This window comes from Belonocnema kinseyi, chromosome 7, assembly GCF_010883055.1.
Source record: "Belonocnema kinseyi isolate 2016_QV_RU_SX_M_011 chromosome 7, B_treatae_v1, whole genome shotgun sequence".
NCBI classification, from domain to species: Eukaryota; Metazoa; Arthropoda; class Insecta; order Hymenoptera; family Cynipidae; genus Belonocnema; species Belonocnema kinseyi.
This window is the reverse complement of record NC_046663.1, coordinates 120,205,870-120,215,853: the sequence shown is the minus strand read 5'-3', so window position 1 is coordinate 120,215,853 and position 9,984 is coordinate 120,205,870.

Genomic DNA, 9,984 nt, shown 5'->3' with positions numbered 1-9,984 from the left:
TCTGCTATAAAAATGACTCTAACGGATCAAATGTGCAAGGTCAAAATTGTTATTTTCAAAAATTAATGAATTTTACTTTCAAAAATTTAGATGCACGTATATGTATCCCTAAATCTTTAACTCCTTCACTTTCGCACTTTATTGTATGAACGATTTTTTTTACTTTAATTATTTAGTGCACCGTTTAAATTCGAGAACAGGCGAGATTTGATATTTAAATAATATTGTTTAATTTTTCCCAACACATATTATCCGGCGCCTCAACTCAGCGCAATGCTCACGCGAAGCTCCTACGTTACAGATTCGTTGGATCCTGGCTGTTCGTCGTCATTCGAACCAGCAGAGTCGAACGGAGCGAAGCATAGCGAGTATATCTATATCTACGCACTGTGATTCAAATTTCGTTACGTAGGCGATACAAAAGTGGAACAGTGTCTGTTTCGATACTTTAGAACAGCTGATATTCAACTTTGCGAAGTGTATTAGTCCAAGGTAATATTGAACTAATATAGTTACATATTATTTTCAGTGTAGAGTTCCTCTAGGGAGAGTTGTGTCACATTACCCCGTCCACTAGCCGCCGCGAAACCGGAATTGGAATTACGTAACGAAGCGCAAAACATTTGAAGTATTCTTAAGAAGAGGTTATAAGTCATAAGTCATTATATATAGTGATTGTTTGAAAATAAGCTTCTTTAATGAAGAATAAAAAGAAAACTTGCTCTTCTGCGTCAACGAAGCTACGTTTGATACTTTCCAGGAAATGGAACAAATATTCAGATCATTCTAACCGGTTGTACAAAATTGCTCTTTCGTCTAAGAATTTGTAATCTAGGTACTAGATACGGCATGGACGCAACCGCGACCTCCTAGCACGTTAGCGGGCTTTAAGATTTATTGTAGTGCAATTTTAAAAATTATTTTGTAAAATTAAATTTAAAGATTGAATACAATTTAGATCATTTCAAAAAGTGAATACATTTGAGTTGAATTCAAAATTTAAGTAAAATTTAGTTGAATTTAAGTAAATTTCAGTTAAAATTATAGATGTTGAATGGTGTTAAATGGTGTCAAATTTAAGTATAATTTAGTTCAATAAAAATAAAACTGTCGTTAAATTTTAAATTTGATTTAATTGAATACAGATATATGTGGGTTGTTTCTTGGCTTTAGCAATGGAGAGCATTCAAATAAGCTGGAGAAATTTAAAAAAATTCCCTTATTTTTATAATAATTAGTTAAATTCAAGAAAACAACTCAGGAAAGTAATTAGGACTCATAGTTTTAAAGTTTTTGGTTAAAAACTTTTTAGAAGTCGACAATGTCGAAATATAAAAGGAAGCGTTTAAACTTCAGCATAACTATTTTGCATGGAAACACTTTATTATTCCACAATTTTATTTCAAATTAGAAGTATGTTAGCAATTAAATAATTATCCTATTGAAAATTATTCAGTTTCAAAAATTGGATTCTAACTTCAAAGCCTCTGAAATAAAAGGTTTTAAATGAGAGAAATTTGAAATAAAAACAATTAAAATTACAGTGTAATTATTTTCTTTTAGAAGCGTAAAAATAAAATAATAATTATTAAAAGAAACCAGTTTATAAACTTGAAATTTAAAATCTCAGTATTTGTATAATTTCGAATATTCTTATAGTATAACTTATCAATTCAAATTATTTAATTTTAAAAGTTTTAAACGAAATCACTTGTGATTCGGCTATACATTTTTTTCAGCTTTAGGATATAAATAATTTAAAGTTGCAATAAGCAGATTATTCGATGTCAAACCTCGTGAAAAATTGTAATAAATGTAAAGCCTTCGAAATATAAAATTTTTTATACTGAGAGGAATTTTAAATTGAAAGGTTTTAATATATTTTCAATAAAATTGATAAATTAAAAATTCAAGCATTAATATTTGTTAACTTTGAATATCCCTCAAGTATAACCTGATAAATTCAAATTACTTAATTTTGAAAGTTTTGAATTGAAAATTAAAATGCAGAATTCTAAATGTTTGTATTTGGGGATTATCATATTTTGGAAGCCAATAATTTAAACCTAATCCAGTTAGAAGGCTTACAGGTGTCAATTTTACGATTATAAACCCTTATATTCAAAACCAAATTAGATTTCAATGTTAAAATTTTTAATTGTTAAAGATTTGATTCTTAAATTCAGATTTTTTTTTAATGCCTTACATTTTTTATCTTATACTTTAAAACCTTCTTTAAATTTGAATAATCGAGAAAAATATTTTACATTTTAGTAGACACGACTTTTTTACGCAAAAAAATTAATTTAGGAAATACCCCGTGCGCCAAGGTAAACAATCCGTCGAGAGGGAAAAATGGGTTAAGCCAAATCTGCTGTTAGCGTGAAGAAACTCACTATCTTTGTTTTGACGTAAGTCTTCTTTACGTAAACGCTGCAACGCGAAAATGACCCTTACGTCAAACTTTTGAAAGTAACTTTTTTCTCCAAGACGGCAGAAATAATCATGGCTCATCAAATAAAAAAATTATTTGATAACAAAATTTTGTCCCTTATTTATCACATGAGAACATTTGTTCTTGCTTACAAGATTGAAGAAGTAAGAAGAAAATCTTGATTGGAATATATTGATTTTTAAAGAACAAGAAGCTTTAAGCATTATAACGCTAGGCGTAAATTATTCTATAATATCTTCCTTTTTAATTTAATAGGCTCAATATTAAAATGGAAGTTTTAATATTGTCAGAAATAAATATTTACTTTAACTTCAAGTACCTAGATGACAGTTTTGACTTGTCATATTGAATAGTAATTTTTTCATTATGTCTAATTGTCTACTCTGTTATAGATTTCAGTTAGAAGAAAGTTGTGAAAAATACAATAGGGTGGAATTTAACTTCGGTTTTTAATAAAGATCTTTGAAAAGGAGTATACAATTATTGAAAAAAATAAGTCTAACAAAAAAGTGCCAGATCATGTATTTTTTGGTTCGATTCGTAATTTTATTTAAATATGAAATTCCTTCCAAATTTCTTTTTAATTATGCAAGAAATAAACATTTTTAATATCTTTTTCTAATAAAAAATCGGGTTTTTTGCATGATTGTTGTTCTTTTTCTTAAAAAACCTTTTTTGTCAATGAGGTAATTAATTTATAATGCATAAGCCTTTGAAGTTTTATACAAGAAACTGAAAGTTAATGAAATATTTAAATTATTAGTAAATAAATTTATTTACGGACAAATTTCAAAAAGCAAGTTTTTTATTAAAGGAAATAATTTAAAATAATTATTTCAGCAAAATCAAAAATTTTGAATGGAATTAAATATGTAAATAGTTAAACAAGTTAAATACAAACAAAAGCTTAATCGACCAGCTGTAAAATATAGTTTTCAGTACATGACCTGTGAAAAAAATTTTAAAGTTTCAACTTATTTTTCTCAATAAATAGAAGATAAATAAAGGGAATTATTAAATGAAACTAAATTTAAAAAACGAAGGAAACTTATATATTTATTACAAATAAAATAAAAATAACATCAAATTCTTTAAAAAAATATAGACTATTAAAGTACATAATAGTTCTGTGAATTTACAGCATTTGGTTTATATCATTTTTCATTATTGCGGTTTGAAAAATTTAATTAGCTCAGATATTAAAACAACAAAAATACGAAAATTATGGCAATTTTTATGTAAAGTTTTAGTATTAAATGCTAATAACAAAAAATTAAGCAAACTTACATTTTTTCTTAAAGTGAGATTTGTGGAGCAGGGAAAATTACATTTTATAAGATTGAATTACTTCTTATTTCAATTTGAAAAAATGGTTCATATTCATAACATGGCTTTAACTATAAACTGTAGAAGAAAGCCGTAATTTCCTTTGATTTTCGAAAATGCCTGTAACACTTTACAGCTGTTAAAAAACTCATATACCACTAAATTCATAAACATTAAAAAAATGTTTCATTTCAGAAGACATTTGGTTAGGTCTATAAGGAAATTTAGGGAAAAAAATTTTTTTTACAAGTTTTTATAAGAAAATTGCTTTTCAGAACTTTTATTTCTTTAACCAGAAAAAAATAGTAAGGACAAATTCAAACACAATTCTGGTTGATTTAACCAGACATTTGTTTCAGTTTATTTTAATTTAAATAAAACTTAATTGTATCCAAAGTTTCACTTTTCTCCTAATTTACAAAAAAATTATAACTTAAATAAAAAATAAACTTTTTAATTCAAATTTCTTATTACTATTTTATACTAACCTCTTTGCTACATTTTGGGCCTAATTTTGATTTCAAAAAGTCTTTAGAGTTTTCGAATTCCTTCAAAACCTTCTCTACTCAATTAAAATTATTTTTTCATTCACTTATAAAATAAAATTAGATTATTGATATTTTGGATTTCAAATGCACTATAATTTGGCGCGACTGAATATATATGTCACAAGCCGGGTATCGCGTTCTCTATATATGTCGCGATATTACTGGCCGGCCTCGAAAGGTAAACGTAGATCCGTTAAAAAATTAAGACCTATGAAGATAGGTGAGTGAAAAATAATAGGTTTACATAGAAAAATAATCACAAGCGTCCACTTTCATCATTTATTTAGAAGAAGGTTATTCTCTACGATTAATATAATGAATGTCGAGTTAAAAATATAAAAAGCTACTCGCTGAGGAGAAAAGAGAAAAAGCGACTTCTCAAATCAAAAGCTAGTCTAATTCTCTAATTCTCTGATATCAAGAATCGGTCTTCTTTTTTTTGAGCTTCTGAGGTTCCAGAGCAAGGGTTTCTAGTGAAGATTATTTTTTAAGCCAATCAAATTTCTGGGTCCTCCTTCTTAAGAACGGTCTCTAATTTTAAGAAAACCAATCAAAATCAGAGTGAAAATGAGACCTTCTTCTTAACTTTTCCCATGCATCTCAGAAGCCCATTCCTCTTATCTACCCTCGATTCATGTCTATCCTCACCAACTTGAGATTTTTGAAGCGCCTTGACTCTTGACACTTAGGGTTGCTGCAACGATTTAGTTGACCATAACTGTCTGACCAAGAAAAGGAGGGAATGAAAATTGGTTTCTGTTATATATTTTTTAGTTGTTAAATTACTAAGGGCTTCAATGTACTATGAGACTTTTAAATGAAACTATCTCGAAACTCACCAGAGAACTGAGAAGTCTCTTACTTTATTAGTGTTCCTTTTTAAGAAAACGATGGGAAACAATTTCAGTTTTCTTTGAAAGAATATTTAATTTAACGTCTTGGGCCCTTCTTTCCTTAGAAAAACTAATTAAATAGCCTTTTTATGACTGACTGAGTGTCAGTTTCTTTAAAGCAGCAACCTTTTATGAAAAGAAGTACATTTTCCAGAGACATATTCTTAAGAAGGTTAAATATTATACTTGTGAACACTTTAGACAAAATATAATACTAATTGAAAATGTTTCTCAGAAAATCTGTCTCTTCTATAGGAACTATTAAGTAAAGTCTTATGTGCTAAGTTGCTCTAAGTGCATTCATTAACCCGAGAAAAGAAACAGGCTTTCTGGTCCTTTTCTCGGCTTGTCTCACGCTTGTCTCGTTTTTGCAAAAAAAAAAAAGATAAGAGAGTTTGAGAACAATAGTAAAAATTGCGAAATATAATTTTAAATTCAGGGATTAGGCCTTTATGGTAAGGGGGTGTTATTCTTTACCATGCAAAAAGGGTTGAGTTCATGGACGTAGGAAACAAGGGACTAGGCATGCCATTGCGGGGGTGATGCAATGAGGGGGGAGGTCCGCCGCCTTTTGATGTCCCGCGACAAACATGGCAGCGCCCACATGTTTATATTTTCATGCACAGTTTGTCGGCAAAAATGCTCGTGCGCATAATGGAGTGGCACATTGTAAGATGGCGGCTCTTCCTACTCATGGAATTCTCCCTTTTCCCGTGGATTCAACCCCGCTCGCCCAAGTTAGGATGGCATGCCTAGTCCCGTGTTTCCTATGTCCATGCATGGAGAATAGATATAAGGAGACCAATCTGTAATGCATGGACTTCACCAAAAACGATCACTTTTCTGTTGCCAGAAGTATTCACATACACATGTGTAAAATCACACTTACGTATAGTTCAAAACTTTCCAAACGTGGCGTGCCAACCGCATTTAAAAAAATATAGCCGCCTCCATTGTTTTGTTTTGACAGGTCGCTTGAACAAATAAATAATTGATAATCAGACAGGATTTTTTTAAATGTTTGTGGAATAAAAAATTATTCGCCATAGAAGAGGTAGGTAGTATGTTTATGAAAATATTAAATTACTTTTACCAACACTATGCGTGCGATAGGTATTCGACGCGTTCGTAACAAAAACAATAAACATATAACTTATACCACTCTGAAAGTCTTGTACACTACACTTGAAACCACACTTGTTGGAAACTTTCGCTTTTATACAGCGATTTTTAATTTTAACATTCTTTCCTTTATTCACAAACTATTAATTGTTCAATCATTATTTATTTACATTTGACTCGCGTTCACATCGGCAGCCATATTTTTTTAAGTGCTGTTGGCACGACACGCTCGGGAAGTTTTGAACTATACGTAAGTGTGATTTTGCACATGTGTGTGTGTGTGTGTGTGTGTGCTTCTAGCAACAGAAAAGTGTTTATTTTTAGTTCCACTAGTTTGGTCTCCTTATGCATATTCTCCATGTGCCCATGGTTGAGTTCTACCAAAGATATTATAAACGTAGATGCGGTGCGGGCTTGGTTGCCCGCCGTAAATATAGACGGTGCGTCCGGCGAAAAAAGTCACTCCCCCTCTACACATCGCCACTCGTAGATAGCACCCACGAAGTCCCATCGATATATTTTGCCAACAGCCACTTGAAGCGCTGTAAGCAACTCTCAGTAGGCTCTTCGAGGCGCACTATCGGTTACTTAGCTCGGACAAGAACTATTTGGATTGAAAGTAAATTGCCAATTAAAACATTTTATTGGTTTTTCACGATTGCAATTTATAACTTCTAAAGTGGAATAATTGTAACTCAAACATGAAAAAGTATACTCTAATTTCATATTTAAAGAGATTCTATCACATATATTGAACTACTAAAATCTCTTACCTTTTCTAAGGTTTTTAAAACCCTTTTAGAAACTTTTTTTAAACACTTTTGGTTGTGATTTCTTAATAAAAGAATAAGTGCTATTTAGTCTCCAGAACAGCAATTTCAAAAATATTTAAAGCCTTAATAATTTAGAAATTTTAAATTTGTAGTCTTCAGAATATATTGAATAATTTCAAATTTAAAGCTATTTAAATATTTCATCTGAATTTTTGAATGGAAAGTGTTCGATAATTTTAAATTGAAACCTCTCAAATTATTTAGTTACAAATTAAAATCATACAACTTCAAGTTTTATTTATTTTTTGATAATTTGCCCCCCCCCACAAAATTTTTTTGTAAGAAAATAACGCCTGATTTTTGTAAAAATTAACAAATATATAAATTATATAAATATATAAATTAAATAAAATATATAAATTAACTCTTATTGTTTCCGATTTCGTTCTGTAACTCAGGGATTGTGTTTTTCATAGAAAACATTGAAATGTGGTTTTCTCACGTTTATAAAATTATAATTGAAGATCACTCGGGGTAATTTTCTATGAAAAATATTTATTTAAAAAGAATATTTGTCAAACAATAAAATAGATTTCTTCGCCCGAGATACAAACGTAAATTGTACTATAGTAAAAACAACTGGAAAAATTTAGACGCAAGCCAAATTTGGTAAAGAAAACAAACCTTTGTCGACCTATAAATACTAATTTTATTCCCCGAAAGATTAAAAAAAATCTCTTCGAAACACTTTTATTGCAACAATTTAATTGAAGAAAAATATTTGTTATAAAAATAAAAAAGTACAATTTTTACATACAATTCTTAAAATAAAAAATCTGTGTATCAAAGCCCAATCCAATCGGACACCTGAATAATAATTTTATAAAAATTGTATTAAAAATACATTTAAAAACACATGCGCTTTGAAAGCAAAAAATGTTCTGCCTAAATTTTCTTCGTACCTACATAATAGCATTTTTGAAACAAACTTTGCAGGATTCAATTCAACAACGATTTATATCAAAATCTATTTTTATTTTTTTTTTTATTAATAAAAAATTCGATTTTTCAGAACTTTTTAATATTTTTTTCAAACACTATGCCCATTTTCAAACAAACTTTTTCATCCAGAAATATATATTCGATTATTGTATTTTCAATAAATAATATTAAAGAAACAATTTTTTAATTGTTTAAATTCAGGAATTTTCTAGTTCGGATATTTTATGATTCAGCCATTTTCTTTATGGATTTTCAAAATTCGGTAATATCTTATTGTCCGGAATTTTATTTATTTTATTATTCGTAAATTTTCCAATTTGACTTTTATATTTCGGGACTTTTATAATTTCGGGAATTTTATTATTTGGTCATTTTTCAATGCACGAATTTTACAGTGGCGGGAATTTTATTCTTCGGGATTTTTCAGTCGCTTTTTAAGAAAAATAAAATTCCCACATCACTGTAAAAATTATAAAATTACAACATTGTCGAAATTCAAAAGTCTCGAATTAGAAAATTCTTGACAATTTACAATCTTATCGAATTTAAGAATTGCCGACAGAAAATTTCCGAATTATACAATATCCGGGCTAGACAACTCTCTAATTTGAACAATTAAAAAATAGTGTATTGTATTGGTATCTTAAAAAGGTATAAATAGTTCTTAAATTAGTTTTTAAGTTTTCTGCAGTTTACCTTTTTCACATACCTAGATGTCAAGAAAGCCTACCCAATTTTTTCAAATTTTAATCACTTATTTTCTAAGAGAAAATCATCCCCGTTTACCAGTGACTGAAATGGATTAGAAAACAATCGCCAAGATGCGAGAATAAAAATTGGATGTACAGCGAATATTAAAATTTGTATTTTTGATGATCTTTAACTTTGTAATATCAAAAATTTCCATACAATTTTTTTTATTAATACTGTAGGAAAAAATCAACAAGATCGAGCGCCGAAATTATAATTAGAGCAAATTTTCTGTAATTCTATGGGGACAGCTGAAATATCCCGAAAAATAAAATTCCCGACTCGGTAAAACTTTCTGTTCCAAAAAATACAATTCCAAAACTAATAAAATTCCTGAACAGTTTATAATATTAATGAATTTGAAAATTCCCAAATAATAAAACTCTCCAAATAAAATTGTTTCTTAATCAATATTAATTATTTATTAAAAATACTAATATTAATTGAAATTATACAAAAAATTTCACCGAGAAATTAATATATAAAAACACGTGTTTTTAATTAGCATTTCGATTTTTCAGTAGAACTTTTGTGATTTAAAAAATACTATATACATTTTCAACCAAAATATCTTATCCAGAAATATATTTTGTTTTAATTATTGTTATTTTAAATTTAAACAATAATTTTCAAACACATTAAACATTGAAAAAGTTGTTTGTTCGCTATAAATATTTGATTATTTAAATTTTAAAAAAAATTTGTTAAAGAAAAATGCTTTCAGCAATTGTTTATCTCGAAATGTCTTTCTATAATACTTTTTTTAAAATAAAAAATATGATTTTTCGAGAACATTTTTTTTTATAATTAATAAAGACTGTACCGAAAACCTGGATCAAGCTTCAGATCTGAAAAAATTCAGCGATACATACATGTCAAACTTTTATAACTTCAAAAAATCTTTCTACTGTTTTACCGTCATATTTTACGAAGAATGAGAAAACAAGAATTCTACTTCGTAGTACGATGAGCGCAGTACCTCGATAAGGCAGAAAATGTGATGTCCTATATATATTTGTCATAAGGACAACCGCAGGATTTCGCCGGGAGCGGGTGCTAATCTGAAAAATTGCACCCGCTTCCAGCGAAATAGCGGTAAAATTTCAGCCATAACC